This window comes from Tursiops truncatus, chromosome 12, assembly GCF_011762595.2.
Source record: "Tursiops truncatus isolate mTurTru1 chromosome 12, mTurTru1.mat.Y, whole genome shotgun sequence".
NCBI lineage: Eukaryota > Metazoa > Chordata > Mammalia > Artiodactyla > Delphinidae > Tursiops > Tursiops truncatus.
Genome location: NC_047045.1, coordinates 87,805,039 through 87,821,292, shown reverse-complemented (window position 1 = coordinate 87,821,292; position 16,254 = coordinate 87,805,039). Strand labels below are relative to the sequence as shown.

General features: G+C 53.2%; 1 long non-coding RNA gene across 1 annotated transcript; it reads left to right on the top strand.

Moving 5' to 3' along the window:
- The first annotated feature begins 14,739 nt into the window (after window positions 1–14,739).
- On the top strand, window positions 14,740–15,719 carry LOC109552795 (uncharacterized). The gene is made up of 2 exons (XR_002179670.2): window positions 14,740–14,852; window positions 15,399–15,719. It is a non-coding gene; the product is annotated as an uncharacterized lncRNA (long non-coding RNA).
- The last annotated feature ends 535 nt before the right edge of the window (window positions 15,720–16,254 follow it).

Genomic DNA, 16,254 nt, shown 5'->3' with positions numbered 1-16,254 from the left:
TTGAAAGTCAGGTTCTATTAAGAAGCAAACCTGATCCCTAAATTCCAGAAGCCTCAGTGTGTCCCGCAGGACACATGTGGGGCTCCACCCGCTAGAGGGGGCAGGGGTTCTAGCTGCTGAGAGAACTTTTGAGTCATCACCAACCTGGTTGTTATGGTTGAAAACCAGTTTTCTAGAAGTGGAAACAGAGAGAAAAGCAGTTTTCTAGAAGCTAACACAGAAAGAGAGGGAAGTCAATCCAACACAAGGCCAAAGAGAAGCTGGACGTCGGAGGTGGACGCTGCCCCTGGAGCTGTGTGACTTTGGGAAAGTCGCTTAACCTCTCAGGGGCTGATTTTCCTAGTTCATAAATTGAGGATGCTGGTAGTTTTTATATAACTTTCAAAGGCAGTCTTAGATCACGTGCTGTACCTGCCCCCCAGGAAATGGTGAGGGCTGTCGCCAGGCTTGGTCTTCTTGGAACCCCCTGTAAGATTCTGGGTCTGAATATAGGTTCATCTGATATTTACCATTTGTACACCAAAATAATGAAATACTTGCAAGTTGGCTCACCGTGCAAAAGAAATAGGGTTTCCATACTGAGTCAATGATATTGATGAGGTTTTAAAAATCCACATTGGCTGTCTACATCAGATAACCCTAAGGGGCTTCTTTTGAAGTGAAAAGGCCGCTCTGTGTGTGTTTCTCACTGGGCCGGGTGTTGATTGCCTGTGGCCCAGCAGGCGTCTGTCCTGCTTTTACAATCAGCGCCAGGCAGCTTTTGAAGCGGCAGCGATGCCTCTAGGGTTTATCTGTGAGGCCCGGTTGTATCCCACCTGGTTATTTTTAGAGCTGGCTGGAAAAGAGATCCGTCCAGATTCAGTGCCCAGTAATCAGGGTGCGCGCCTGGCATCCACTTTCTAATGGATTCCACGTGACCCCGAGCAAAGTTTCCTCCCTGGGTAAGTCACTGAGCGAGGACTTTAGACTTTTCTCGCCGGCCCCAACCTTCCACAGATGTGCACAGCCTCTCATGCCCCGGGCTCTGCTGGGCGCTGATGAGCTGGGGGATCCGACCTAGTCCTTGAGGGGACCAGAGGGGCGGCGCCTGCCTGGGGGACCTAGGACTCTGAAGCGAAGCACTGGAGAGAGGGGCTGCAGCTTGGGGCGGTCAGGGCGGGGCTCCGCATCGTGCCCAGTGGTTCCCTGACTGCCGCCCCCCCCACCCGCCCTGAGGACCCAGCTGATGCACCCCCACCCCCACCCCGTGGGTTTGCTCTCTCTCTCCATTTGAGGACGACTGTAGTCTAGTTCTCGGCCTTCTCTCTCCCCAGAGTAGAAAAAGGGGCCAAGTATGGACTGACGGCAGGAGATGGAGGACAGACTGAGCCTGAAAGGAGCTGAACTCTCCCCCGTTACTGCCTCTGTCCAAGCGCGGCAGCCCCTTGGCTGGGCAGGGAGCTGACGTCCATCGCTGACCGGCATCCCTCACCACAGTCCCCGGTTCCCCCCCCCACTCAGGGGGACCGGCTCCCTCCACCCCCCGGGGGCACTGGGCATGTTCTCTGGCGGTGCGTGGGTACCCCTGGTCCTCTGGCTGGTCTCAGGTGGACACTGGAGGCTCTCAGGACCAGAGGCAGCCCCTTTCCCACCCGAAGAACGTTCTGGAGGGGAAGCCCATGGCTGGTGTGGCCCGTTGCTCTTCCACAGCAGCCTCTGCTCCCCGGGGGCTGGATGCCAGGTGTCTCCACACAGATGCGTGTCCGACATGTTATGAGTCTGCCCCTTGGGCCGTTTTCCCATCCACGGGAACAGCGTCCCAGGCTTAGCGTCTCTGCACAAGACCCAAGAGTTCGGCACGTGCAGGAGCTTCTTCGTCCACCCGTTGGCTGAGGTCTCTGCTCCCGCGGGGGAGCCCCCGCTCACCAGGGCTGGACGGGCAGCGGGCTCGTTGGCGGGAGCTTCGCCTTTCTGGGCATCCGCCATCTTCCGCCTTTGAGCTCCGGGGACCCTGCCACGGGGGTGGTCTTGACGGGTGGTGCCGGTCCGTCTGCCACCAGGAGAACAAAGGGACTGGACACGTGGCCCAGGCGCGGCTAATGAGACCGTGGCCCTGAGCAAGAGACCCAGCCCCAGACACGACGGGACAGAGGTTTTCTGCTGGGTCGTCTTTCATTAGTGGGGCCTGAAAAAGAGAAAGAAACTTATCAAAATGAAAATCAGCAAACATTTTAGCCAAAGGTATGAGATATCAGGAACGTCAATCGATGAAATGGAAGCCAATGAAACGTGCAGGTGCCACGTGGCGGCCTCCGCTTGGCGTGGGGCTCAGACGGGGTAGACGCCACAGAGCTAATTCATCAGGACGGCGAAGGAGACCAAAGAGATGTAAGGGATAAATGCATAAAACGGAGATTCGCTTTCTAACATGGCGCTGTGGGTAGAAACGCAATGCCGTGCATTATGTGTTAAAAACTTGCTTTCTTTACTTGCCGCAGGGCAATGCCAACCATGGGTCCTACTCATCTTTTAGAAGCAAAGTTAATCATTATTTTTAAAGCTTTTATAGAACATAGTAAGAGACAAATCTTTGGTAATAGTTCTGGTACTCAAAAGTGGAGAATAATTGGAGTGAATAGCTCAATTCCTTCAGAAACTCAGGACTTATTTTCTTGTAATCCATCAGATGGAGATGAACCCGAACCACATAACCTTTCAAAGCTGGGATTTCATGATATCATGACAGAAGGAGGGCTTTGACATGTCTCTAAATTTCTGTAGTGTGGACACAGGACGGCCAGTGCCAACCTTGACCACGTCACCCCTCACGTCCCCTCGTCCATCCGCCCGGCCCTGGAGGCCCTTTGAGCTGAAAGAAAATGTCCAGCTGTCCCTCCCTGGGGTCACCTCTCAGGCCTGACCACAGTCACAGAGAACAAGAGGGCCCCTGGGGCTCTGGGGGACACGGAGACTACAGGGGGCCCCACGGCTGCAGAGGCCCCAGGACGAGGTGAGCCGTGAAAGCCCCTTGTCCTTGGAGTCTCCAAGCCCCACACAGAGCCCTCCTGCCAGGCGTCTGGGCCAGGCCCGGGCCGGTCCCCAGGCCTACGGGCCACCAGAGCTGTCACCCTGCATCCAGGAGGTCAAGGGCGCTCTGAAACCATGAGGGCCTGTTCCAGCAGAAGGTGAGAGAGGACACGGTAGGAAGTGGACTAAAGGAAAGACACCCCCTCCTCCCTGGAAGGGACCCAGACGCTTCCAGAGCTGTCAGGCGGAGCTGCCAGTCACAGGGATCCTCCCTCCCCAGCCCAACACCCTGCGCTTCCCGCAGTGTCACCCGGAGAAGATCCTGTCTCTCAGCCTCAGTTTCCACTGCTGTGCAGTGGAGATCGCGATGCCCTACTGGGGTGAGTCTGGGGGGTTGGTGCCGGGCCTGCTTCTCTCCTGCTCGGGACCGGGAGACCTGGGGCCCGCGGCACAGTCCTGCCCAGGGACCATCCTCAGTAGTCAGCACTGTGATTCTGAGCCAGGAGGCCGGCTCCCGGTTCGGCTCCCACTGGGCTCTGTGTCCTGCAGGAAACATCACTTTTTCCACAGGCTCTGCTCCGCTCAGCTGGCCCTCCCAGGAGCACCCAGCCACGCAGCTCGGGCTCAGGGCGCATCTGTGCAAAGAAGAAGGCAAGCTTTTCTCACCAGGTAGCCGACCACACTGTACAGAGAGGAAGGTTTGTTAGTGAAACAGCCACTGCGCCTCCGCAGACCATCAGCCCGTCCTCTTTCCACCCTGTCCCACTGCTCCTCTGTTGCCGGCCGTGGTACCATCGGGGTCACCGAGACGGGCCCTCCCGTATTTCAGCACCTCCTGGCGCCCGTGGTGTAAACACTGTCCAGCGGGTCTGGGTCCCGATGGCGGTGAAGCCCCACAAGCAGGGCAACGTGACGGAGAGTCCGCTGGCGCGAAGCGACCCACACGGGCGGCTCGGCGTTCAGCCACCTGCTCGCGCACCCTGCCCTGCAGAGGCTCCCGGCGGAGATTGACTTCTAAGTTAAACAGTCGATTAAACAGGATTTGGTTTGGACCATCATACACGTTAAAGATTAAACCGTTCCAAGGAGGAAAAACAATCCACAATGATGCCCGGGCGGGGGTGGCCGTCCCGTGCACCCCGAGGACATCGGGGAGGGCAGCGGTGCCCCCTCAGGAGACCCATTGTTGGCGTGAGAACTGTTCCCGCCCGTGTGGCATCAGCGACCAGATCTGGGAGGGCACGGGGTGGGCGGGGCCCCCTGCTCCAGGACGGGGCGTTCTCGGGGGCATCGCAGGCTCTGGAACCGGCAGGAGATAAGAAGGCTCCGGGAGCCTTGTGCTGGAAGGGAACCCATCCCCACAAGTGCTGGCCGTGTCCGCGGGGCCCTCTCCCGGTGCCCGGGGTCAGGGGGCTCAGCCAGCACAGCCAACGGCCTGGAGTGGGCATGTCCCAGGCTCCGGAGAACAGTTTCTTCTCCCTTTGGACTCGCAGAGGCAGCTGGATTAAAAGCGAAGTGCTGGAGCGTGGGTCCCGTGCGGAAGGACACCCAGAAAAGGCGGGACGCGGCAGCGGAGGCCAGGGCCAGGATCTTCACAGGGTCGTGACCGCCGCTGCACCCTGTTCCCCCCACCCAACCGGGGCCGAGGCCTGGGGACACGGACAGCGCAAAGGAGCCGCCCGAGTCGGGACCCCTGCCGCAGTCCCCCATGCCCCTCTCTGGGTGCATCAAAAAGAAAACACTTGCATTTTTCTGCATGTGAGAAGAGAAGCAACCTAAATTATAACAATGCAGCAGTGGGACTTCCTTATTCCAGTAACCGAGCGAGGGGACCGCAAAGGCCCCACAGGCGCACGGTCTCCAGGCTCCGCCCCGTGGGGCCTCGCAAAGCCTCCCAACTATAACATCAGTTCGCACAAAGCAGCGGGGGAGCAGCCTAAAGCGTTCGGGTGGAAAACGGGAACAAACGGAGAGAGTGTCGCGCACATTACACGGGGCCAGTTCGTTAGTTACACTCAAGTCCCCGAAGAAGAAAGACAAGGTTGCAGCCACGTCTAAATTGTTGTCATATCAATAAGGGATTTAGCAGAAATATCTTCTTCCTCTTCGGCCACCGCTCCGACTTGCTAATCTGACAGGAAAGCCTACTAGGGGGACTTACTGGAGGCTGTTTAATAGGTCACACAGGTTTTATGGAAATTCAACACAAAAGTTCTCCTTACTGTATATTCCACTTGGCGTGAAATGCCACTTAAATCTCGTGTAATGCTTTCAGATAAGTTACGCTTTGTGCATAGGGAGGGTTTCACACACCTCCTTTCTTTTTAAAAAATAAGTATGATAAAATGTGAAATTTTGGTATGAAAAAGAAATCAGAACACGCTGCACCTCAAGCGTTCCCAAGCTGGAATCCGGCTCTACCCCAGCAGCTAAGCAGTTAACTCGTTCTGTGAGAAAGAGACTGTCTTTCAGCCTAAGTGCAGTGGTTCTTTGTAGTTTGATCTCTTATCAGCTGCCAGCAGGTGGAATAGAGATTGAACTAGCTGGTTTCTGTGCTTTTAAGCTGAGACGACCATGAAAATTCTCCAGAATGGCAGAGTAGAGGTGTGGCAGGTGATTGGCCGAACTTCCAGGGAAAGAGGCTTTCCAGCTCCGAAAAGGGAGCAGAGGACAGTTTCGGCATTTAGAACAGTGCCTTTGTAAGGTGACTCAAACGTCCAGATTGGAATCGTGTGTTCCTGCCGCTGTCCCTGCATCAGGGACCCCCTCCAGCAGGGGCCGGGCGCCTTGCCCACAGGACACCCCTCCACAGCTTCTCTGGGGTTTTACTGTGTCTTGTTTTAGTAAAGAGGCATTTACAATTTTTTGAGGATGCTTGGGGAGCGGAGTGCACAGAGCAGAGTCAGCGTTATGCCCTGACAGGAAAGCACGCACGACCTCCAGCACCGTTCTGGGCTGTCAGAGTGTTTTCTCTATGCAACAGAAATCAAGAAGATTACGGTGTAGGTTGAAAACCAAGCTATTTCATGCTTGGGGGGTCCAGCATTTTATTCTGTTCTGCACACAGTGAAGTCGGAGCATCTGCTGTGCCTCCTGGACCCAGCGCTGGTCCCCACGTGGAGGACGTCAACGTCGGGCAGCATCCGCGTCAGGGTACTTTTTACTTGAATTTAACCGTCCAGACTCTTCGGGTCGAGGTGCCCTCTGGGCTGTGAACGTGGGGCCACAAGTAATTCCCAACAGGAAATCTTTATTTAAAACACTGGGGAGGGCTTCCCTGGTGGCGCAGTGGTTGAGAGCCCGCCTGCCGACGCAGGGGACGCGGGTTCGTGCCCCGGTCCGGGAGGATCCCACATGCTGCGGAGCGGCTGGGCCCATGAGCCATGGCCGCTGAGACTGCGCGTCCGGAGCCTGTGCTCCGCAACGGGAGAGGCCACAGCAGTTAGAGGCCCCGCGTACCGCATAAAAACAAACAAACAAACAACAACAACAAAAAAAAACACTGGGGAGTGGGAGAGAGAAAGCCGAGGGTGGGCTTGGTCAGATGCCAGAGGTTCCCATCCCTGCAGGAGTTTTAGGAGAACTGTCACCGCACTAACCCAGAGAGGCTGGGTGATTGAATTTGAGTAAAAAGAATGTTGGAGGGTATGTTTTTATTTAAAATTCTTGTTTTCTCACTTTGGCAGTTTTAGAGAGTCCTACATCTTTTCTATCAAAGTGATTTTGGCTTCTCTATAGTAATACGTAATATCCCTCATCGGATAAAGAGTCAAGGAAGTATGTTCATCAACGTAATGGAATGTTTCACAAGTTTATATTTGCAAATCTAAGGAACTTACAGAAACACACAAACACCTGGACAGGGAAAGTGAGGCCCACCACAAATTTACACTTAACTGTGATCATATCTAAAGAGAAATTTTGGACAGGAACAGGCAGAGATGCAAATAGTTGCAGAAGTGATGGGCGCGTGGACAAGGGAAAACGGGTTTCAAGATTCATTTTGTTATTTGGAAAAAAGATACGTTTTTAAATGATGCCACTCGTTCTCGAAGTGTGAGTCAGCGTATCCATCCTCCTGGTCCCAGATTATGTGAGACCGTTCAGACCCTGCAGCTTCTGTCCACAGAGAAGAGAACAATGTTCCCATAAGGGAGAAGGGAAAAGGGAGGACGTTTACTGTCCCGAAGCGAAACAAACATTCGTTGTGGAATTAGACGTGCAGAAAAATGAGAGTTTATATATTAGGCTTTCTTTTTAATGACGGCAGTGACTTGTTTTGGTTTTCAGCTAGGATAATCCCTTAGGATGGCACAAGGCCTCAGATAAACTTGAAATTTAGGTAGGTATATGCCCCAAGCACTGAAGCATACAGCTCACGTCCATGTGTGAGTTTCAGGCCTCTTAAAATATTGACAACGCTTTGTACTTATGTATTATGAGAAGTCTTCTGGTAGAAAATAGTAAGGTTGTATTTGCAAATATAGGGAAAATGTCACGAAGGGCTGTAAGACGTTAGTAAGTCTTAGAAGGTGACCTGGGAAGGCGGATTTGCCCCAATCCGGTGATTCCAGACACCGTGATGGTGCCGGGCTCTGCAGAACGCGCGCTGCTGGTCGGGGTCCTGGTTAATTTTTAAAACTTCTGTGACCGCGTGGAGACTCCTGCAGAATAAATAAAAGCCTCTCTGGTTTTAATCATCCCCGAGGGAGAAAGCAAGCTCCCCTGGGAGGGGGTCACTGGGGGTCAAGAGGAATCAGGGAGCGGCCTTTTCACAGGCCTGCAAATGTTTGTGTTAAATAAATATTTTAAAAGTCAAGATCCACATGCCTCCATCTGGGGGCCAGCTAGTCTTTTTCATGTGCAGTTTATTCAGCGGGACATTGGCCCCCAGACTCTACGAGACCCCAAGACAGCGGCTAAAGCACCGTCTTAACATCTCCTCTCAGCAACTGTCCAAGTGTGGCCAGAATGGAATGCTTTTTTCCAGAGTGGGTTTCTTTGAAGAATATAGAAAAGGAGAATTTTTAAAAGGAAAGTCAGATTTTTTTTTTTTAAAGTTGAGATGTTTGGGAGCTCAAGAAAAGACTCACAATTGTAGGATAATCTAATTAAACCCAGCCTTACCTTTTTATATGATAAGAAATTAATTTCATGTTTGAGAATGCTTTGTGTCTTGAGAGCTCGTAGTTTTTAAAAGGTCTCAGCGTAGCGTATTCATTCCAATTTTGTTCCGCTCATTCTTCCCAGAGGCTCTCTGTGAGTCTGCTGCCGTAGCTCAGTCCACTTGATCACCCTTGGCTCCAAGCAGGGAAAAGGCTAACCTTTCCTCCTACCCGGCTCCTCTGTGGACATCCTCGTCAGGTGAGGGGGGTGAGGGGATATGAAAAGAGCTCCGTGTTACTCACGAAATACAAACCTGTAAATAACCGTGTGTTAGGGCTTTAAGAACAGGCTGGCAACTGGTATATTACAATGCAATGATTATACAAAACTTTAGAAAGTGCATTAGCCCATATTGCTTCTGTTGCTGTTTTAATCTCTGGGTCCGTAGCAAAGTCGGGTATTCTTCCCGACAGAGAAGCAGCTGTAGGGTTCACCCCCGGCAACATCACTCTCTTCTGAAAAGGCCGCACCCCGGGCACCGGCAGCCGGCCTGTTAAGAGTGACTCGGGGTGTCACTCAGACTGTGAGTGTGGAACAACGGAAGGGGTCACAGCCAGCGCTGTTCCAAGGAGGACGTTCCCACAGCCTGCAGCGCTGTGCGCCGTTCAAGGTCACGTGTGCAGCGGTGTAACTGGAAATGGGGATCCTGGCTCCCAGCTCTGGGGGGCACGTCCCACGCTGTACACAAGAGTGACTCTGATCGAATCCAGACTCTGAGAGCTTGATGGTTGCCCAAGGTCTCCCCACCGGTGAGCGTCGAGCTACCGCTCAAACCCAGCTCCCCCAAACGTCAAACCTCAAACCTGTGACAATCACTACCCCGTAAGGCCTCTAAGGTCTGGGTCAGGAAATGACAGTATACAAGTCATTTGCTTCCTTTTTACAATTTCAGGCTTTTCACTAAAAGAAGGAAGTTGTAGGTCCTGGGAATCGATTTTCATGTTAAGATGCTAACTCGCAGTCCTCAGGCTCTCGCTGGAGCACAGCGTGGCCCAGCAGCCGGCACCCCTGGGGGCCACCCCAGGCCTACCTGCCTTTTAACCAGGAGCTGCCTGACCCCCACGTGCCTTAATGTTTGGGAGGCGCCCCCTGGGGTCATAAAGGGTAAAACGTCAGCGGCACATTCCCGAGCATGTCTGAGGAGCGTCTATGATAAACTGGTTGATCAAAGGCGATGAAACTGAACACTGGCCGTCTGCTTTAACTTCCTCTCTCAGTGTTGTCAACCACAAATGGAAAGACAATCACGGAACTCAAGTCACACTTTGCTCCAAAGAGATTAAGGTGACTTGGACTTTAGTCTAGTTTGTTAAGTTTGGTTTGGGATTGAAAAATCATAAACATTTATAACTATAAAATGTTAAGATGATCAATAGAAATGATGAAAGAAGGGACACGATTTTTAAAAAGTGCCTCTCATTCAAAGGCAGACTTTTTTCTATATTTTGATTTTCATTTATTTTCTTTCAATTCAGAGTAAATGTTTTTTGCTTTAATTTTTTTATCATTACAAAATAATCATAACCATTCTAAAAAGTTTAGAAAGTACAGTTAAACAAAGAAGAGAGGAAAGGGAAGGGGGGGGAGTCATTAGTCTCACAGTCCAGAGGTGACACACAGCTGACGTTTTTGTGAACCTGATTCTCAAATAGTGAAGCATGTATTTACAGATGAGACACTGGGTAATGAAAGTGTTTTAAAAGATGTTTTCCACTTAATAAATATATCAGGAACTTCTTCCCATAGAACTTTGACTTTTGATCTAAAAATGTTAAAATAGAGTTATTGGTATACTAGGATTAAATCTGGAACAATTTTTAAGAGAATGAGAGGAGAGGAATAAATGTCAGAAAAGGTAAAGATTTTGAGGGGACACTTCTCCGGTCTGAGAAGCTATGTTCCAAAGTATTTACTGGCAGCAGTTAAAGTCCTCTATAATGGTTTAGCACAATCCTGTGCCCTGGAAAGCTAAAAGAGACAGCCTTCCCTTTCTAAGGTAGGCTTTCTCTTTGAGGATGACTTTACTAGCTGCTGAGGTCAGGAACTCCTGAACGGAGCCCTGTGTGCTGGCAGGAGCTGGTAGTCAGAGCTCAGAGGTCAGCAGGAGGCTGACCCCGTGAAGGTGGATCCAGGCGGGGTGAAGGCTGCCGTGTTTGATGTGGGGGCTCTGCATCTGTGCCCACGGGATTCAGGGCGTGGACGGGGAGATCCCCCCTTTCCGACGCGTCTGGGGTCTCCGTGCTGTATCAGAGATGACCCATTCCTTTGATCCTTGTCATTTCACTGCATCAGGCAGGTGGGTGGACTGTTCTATTGCCCCTTCCTTTCTAAGTTTGAAAATCCCCAAGGACCTCTGTGTCATCATGTTCTGCCCATAAAACTTAAAGGTATTTGTTTCTAGACTTGTCTTTTGCCTCTAAAATGGAGTCAAAGGGCCCAGGGGAGTTCTTATGCTCTCCTCCGTGCTGAGGTCTTATCACCCTGCCGGTCGGCTGTTTACTCTCTACCTCCCCAGGCGGGGGGCGGGGGGGGGGGGGCGGGCAGAAGGTGCTCAGAAGTGTTTGGAGAATGAGACGCTCAACTCCATGAAATGAGGTTTCAAAAGCAGCCCAGCCCCGCTGTGCCTTAACCTCCGGGACTGTGTGAGCCCAGGAGTCCTTCCTAATCTCTGTCCCCGCACTCTCCTCACCCCGAGGGCCGTCCTGAGCTGAACAGAGGACCTCACAGGACATTAACGGGGAGGGCAGGCTCTGCTGGGGATGGCACGGGGTCCAGGCCTCACCCCGCAGGTGCCCCCAGCCCCGCTGCGCCTGGGCCGGAGCCCCTCTGGGCACGTGGCTTCTCCCCTCATGGGTGAGCTTCACAGAGGAACTCACTTGAGGAATGCTGGCATCATGGTCACCGTTTCCATGCCGACACCCCATGATTATTTAGGGAACCAACTTCTTAACCCCTCCGCTTGCTTGTTCTTTTTGGATTCGTCTTTTGTTCCCAATAAATATACCTTACATGCAGATACATCTTTGCACCCGTATGTCATTTAACTCGTGCATTGATTCGTTAAGTCATGTACCAGACGCCAAGCACCTCGTGCTGTGCTGGCCTAATACACAGTCCCGCCGGGTCGGTGGGGAGCTGGACACCTGCACCTAGAGGGAGGAAGAGGGAGGGTGTGAAGGGATGGGCGCCCCCCCCGTGAAGGGAGACCCCTGCCAGGGGACCCCGAAGGCGGTCCTTGCCACCATCAACCGCATCAGTTTCCCGAGAATGCAAACTGCTTTGGGGTAGAGCGGAAACCCTGCCCTGCGCTGCACACACCTGGCTGTGCAGATGTTCAGGTGGCGCTCATGAACAGATGCATTAATGAAATAGTGAATTATGTCCAGACATTTGCAGCCATCCAATAAAGAATCAGACTGATAGGTTTAGGCCCTGAGGCGTCATGAGGCAGCTTCGTCCTACAAAGCCGTGTCTGTGTCTGCTTTTCTTGACACGGGTTCAGCCTCAGGAGAGCAATAATTTTAAAATCCTTCTCCAAGGAGGCAATAACCACCCCTCCAAAAGCTGCCTCTTATCGAAGAAACTGTTTCGAAATCAATACGCTTTGAAGGGAAGAGGGAGGCACAGCGTTCCTTAGCCCCTGACCAGGAGACAAAGTCAACAAGTCTGGAGTCGGCCGCAGAAAGACCCCAGGCCAAGAGACAGCCTCTGGGCCAGGAGGCCACAGCGTCTCAGGAGCCAACTTAGCTCCGGGCTGGCCGACTGGCCGACTTCTAAGTAGCTTTGTTTGTTCTTTTAAGTGAAAAAGGTAACGATTATTCCTACCGCCAAATGCTGGACCCTGTGAGCTTTGCTTATAACAAATAACCGTTTGAAGTTCCCGGCCTGTAAATTGTGATTTAGAGATTTATGACCCATGCCCTGCACATAAATTTCTGTTTCTATTTGCTTTGTCAATGTATTTCCCAAAGAGCATAACATTTTTCCAACTTTACCTTTTTAACAAAAGACACCCAAGGAAATTTATTTGTGATGTTTGTTTGCGTGACAGCGGACACACTAGGTGCATGTCGACATCTGAGGGCACACGGGCGGTGTGTCTCTGCTGGGTCCTCACGGGATCACAGGTTCCTGGAGCTGCAGCTCTGCACCAAACCAGAGCGGCCAGAGCTCCGGAGCATGTGCACAGGGCAAGCCCGACGCTCATTTCAGATGTCAGGGGGGCCCTGCGGTGAGTCCCAGCTGTTCACTCACTACTAGCAGCTATAATCATAACCGTCCCAGCTCACCCTCGGTTTTTATCAAATGCGCTGTGACTTCTCTTTGAAATGTAAGTCCAGCGGGCGGGCAGTCACCCCGGCGCTGATGTGGGTCACGGACAGAGCCCGGCCCCAGACTTAATCTCCCGGCCTTGACAAGAGAGGTTCCAGCAGGGAGCCGCTTAGCCTCCTGTCCCGGGGGGACCAGGGTCTCTGCCTTCTTCCAGAAACTGTTAAGGTGGATGAAACTCTTTGCAGAGCTCATCCTGAATCCAGCATGTGATGGAAACAGTGCGGCAAACCCCCCATTCAGCAAGTGAGACCCTGAGAGTTTCCAGGAGCCAGTAACGGTAAGACGCAGAGACCAGGTTTTCCGGCCTGCGGCCTCCCCTTGGGCAAAGTTACAGCCCTGCCCACGCTAGTAAAAGTTACTGTTTCACTCATTTCTGCTGCCTTAGTAAATGAAGGAGTAGAAAACTGATAATTAATTAAAAATTAAAAATTTAGAAAAAAAGAAAACTGACGCTATTTAGTATCTGTAACTGGAACTCGGCTTTTCAGACCAGCACCAGTGTCCCACAGAGAAATAACTTTCCCAGGAAGTCTTCCAAAATACTATTTGGACCTTCAGTGACATTTCTTTCCCACAAATGAATTTTAAAATCTTAATATCTATTAACAGAGCTATTTACGTGGAATGCCTGACACTCACCAAAACACTTTACAGGACCCATTGCACCCCCCACACCCTGCTCAGGGCGCCTGACATCACTGCAGGCAAATTCCCATGTGTACCTTCTACACACGCCAAGAAGCATCATGTCCTACCCAGGAGCGGCCACCGCGCAGACACCAGGGATGGGGGCAGGAGACTGTGATGTTTTCAGGAGAATGACTGACTCCTGGAAGTAAAGTGTGTGTGTGTGTGTGTGTGTGTGTGTGTGTGTGTGTGTGTGTGTAACAGCACCGGCTTTGCAGAGGTCCAGCTGTGGACTCGGGCCTCTGTCAGGGGGACTCTCTGAGCCTCAGTTTTCTCCTCTGTGAAGCAGGGCTCGTCCTCAACCCTCATGTGGCTGCACCTGTGCTTCTGTGGCCCACACGTGACGACGGAACAGTGACTGTTCCTGGGATTGGTTTGCTTTTCGCATCACACTGGCCACACGAACGAATGCCAGGTGAAGTGTCCCCGGGATCCTGTGAGGGGAGCTGACGTTCAGGGTGCTCACAGCTTCCCTGGCCCTTGGCCTTCTCAGCCTGACTCTGCCCTGATTGTAGGAAAACCACTCACTGGTCATTCAAGGCTGCGTTCAGCTGCTCAGAACGTATAGGATTGCACCTTCGATAAATTGTTCTCCCTACCTCTTGAATCCACGGTGTGCTTTAAGTAGAAGAATCGTGTGTAGCAGATCAGACTCGATCCACGGAGGGCTATTAAAATGCGGCTCACGCCCAACTGCGTGTTAGAACCCTGCCAGCCGGGGGTTCATTTTTCCCAACTGCATGTTAGAACCCTGCCAGCCGGGGGTTCATTTTTCCCAACTGCCTGTTAGAACCCTGCCAGCCGGGGGTTCATTTTTCCCAACTGCCTGTTAGAACCCTGCCAGCCGGGGGTTCATTTCTGATGACTGCAAACCCCTGAGCGTGGTCCTCACGTCCCAGAGAAAGCCGCCCCGTCAGGAAGGTTCTGAAGCCATGTGGGCTGACAGCCTACAGGAACGGGCCTGTGTCCCACCAAGTGATCCACCCTGTCCTGGGTGCGGCGTGGAGGGAGGGAATGAACTGGGATGGGGACTTACTCACTGAGAAGACACCCAGACGCATCAGTAGGCCGGCACTGAGTCTTCATGGCTCAGCGATTGTTCTGGTGAAGCAAGAGGCCTGGCACCGTGAGCCCCTACGGACCCCTGGAGACCAGGTGCTTTGGGCCTCTGAGCTGGAAGTTGCCTTCCCGAGGAGCTTTGCCAAGTTATAAAGGGACAAGTGGACTTACGTTTGGAGTGGCTGGAGGGGCGTGTGTATAAAGTTATAGCATTTCAACCTCTCCAACGTCAAAAATACAAGCTATTCCTTTAAGAACAAGTGTTTCCTCCAAAATCAGAAATATGGCAGCAAGGGACGACGTGGGCTTTCTCCCGAAAGCAGCCTTTGCGAGACAGAAACACAATTCCAATAAAGAGCCTGCAGGCGTTTGTGGTGGGAATGGAACCGGTCATGTGTAAACACGGGCGAAGGAGTGACGCAGCCCCGTAAGAGAGGAAGAAGGAGGAGGTGTGCCAGAGGGAGGGGCAGGCGTCCCACTTCCAGCCAGAGTAAACCCAGGGGCCCTGCTTTCAGCGACAGGAAAGAGGACTGTCTCTCGGAGATGAAGCAGTTAAGCTTCCAGCTTCAGCTCCCAGGGGTCAGCCAAGCCCTCCAGCTCAGGTGAAATATCTGCCCAAACACCCTCTTTACCGTCAGACCTGTGGGGAGGGGAGGCAAGCGCGGTATTCGACAGTTTTTATCCTTTGTATTAGTGTCGTTGTTTTTTGTTGTTTGGCTTTTAGTTTTCAGTTTGGATGGAGAGTGAGGTGGGCAGAGGGGGGCAGAAGAAACCCACCGCCCCGGGGATGCTGGGCAGGCTCACGGCAAGGCAGGAGTGTGGACGGACAGCAAAGGACTTCTTCCCCTCCTCCCCGCCTCTCTCATCCAAACTTGCTCTTTCCTTTCTGTTTTTATTTTCTGTGTCTGTTTCCGGTGAGTTCTGTCTTCTCAGTGATTCTCTGTCTCCTGGGGTGTCGTTGGGGGTGCTGGGCCCGCCGTGGCCCCGGGGCAGGACGCCACCTCCTCTGAGTTGCCCCCCGGGATGTCAGGCGACTTGCCCTCGGCGGGAGCAGCGGTTCCAGCAGCCGGTCGGCTGTGACCGGGGAAGGCGGTTACCCAGCCGGGCGCGGTTCCCTACTCACCGCTCCCTCCGGGCTCTCCTTGCAGGAGCTGAGGACCCCGCACCCTCCGTACCGGCCTTGTCCCTAGTGGTCCCGAGCCAAGCACACTGCTCCGGATGTGCGGGCAGGTCTGCGGCGCGGAGGCCGGGACAGAGCAGGGAGAACAAGACCCCGAGGGAGGCTGGCCCGCCAGGAACAGGGGCCGCGGCAAGGGACGTCCACCCAGCACTGTCAGGGTGACTTCTCCACGGACGGACGAGGGAACTCGGCCTGAGAGATTTTCAAAGCGCGTCCATGAAATTTTACCATCATTCTCGAGGGAAGATATTTTGGACATCTTTGTTGAATAAACGTGGAACCAGAGAAATTGAAAGCTGGCCTTAGGGTCACCCAGCATATGGCTTTCTGTGGGTTGGTTGGCCTTTGTCTCTGTCAGGCTGCCCGCAGGCCCGCAGGCCCTGGGCTGGCCCAGCTTCAACAGGCCGGAGTCAGCCACGGAGAGGTCGCGGTTGAATGGACGGGGCTGGAGTCATCACGGAGACATGGCGGCTGAACGGATGGGGGAGCGCCCACGTCTGAAGCAATAGCCCACCCTGTGCTTCAGACAGCAGGCGGGACATGGAAGGGGACGTTCCCAGCGACGGGGGCTTTGACCACAGGCTGGCTCATGGTCACCAGGGAATCCAGCAGGAGGCAGGCCCTTCCCGGCCCCTTCATAAGCTAACGGGTGGAGACAGTCCTCACCTGAAGAGAGAGCAGTGGCTAGCTGGGCCCCAGGGCAAGGGTGCGGGCAGTGAAGCTTCAGACGGAGGTGGTCAAGTGAGGAGGGGGCGGGTGAGGCGGGGCTGCTGAGATGGACGCACAGAGAGCAGGGAACAGCCACCCCGAGGCGCTGGTCATCG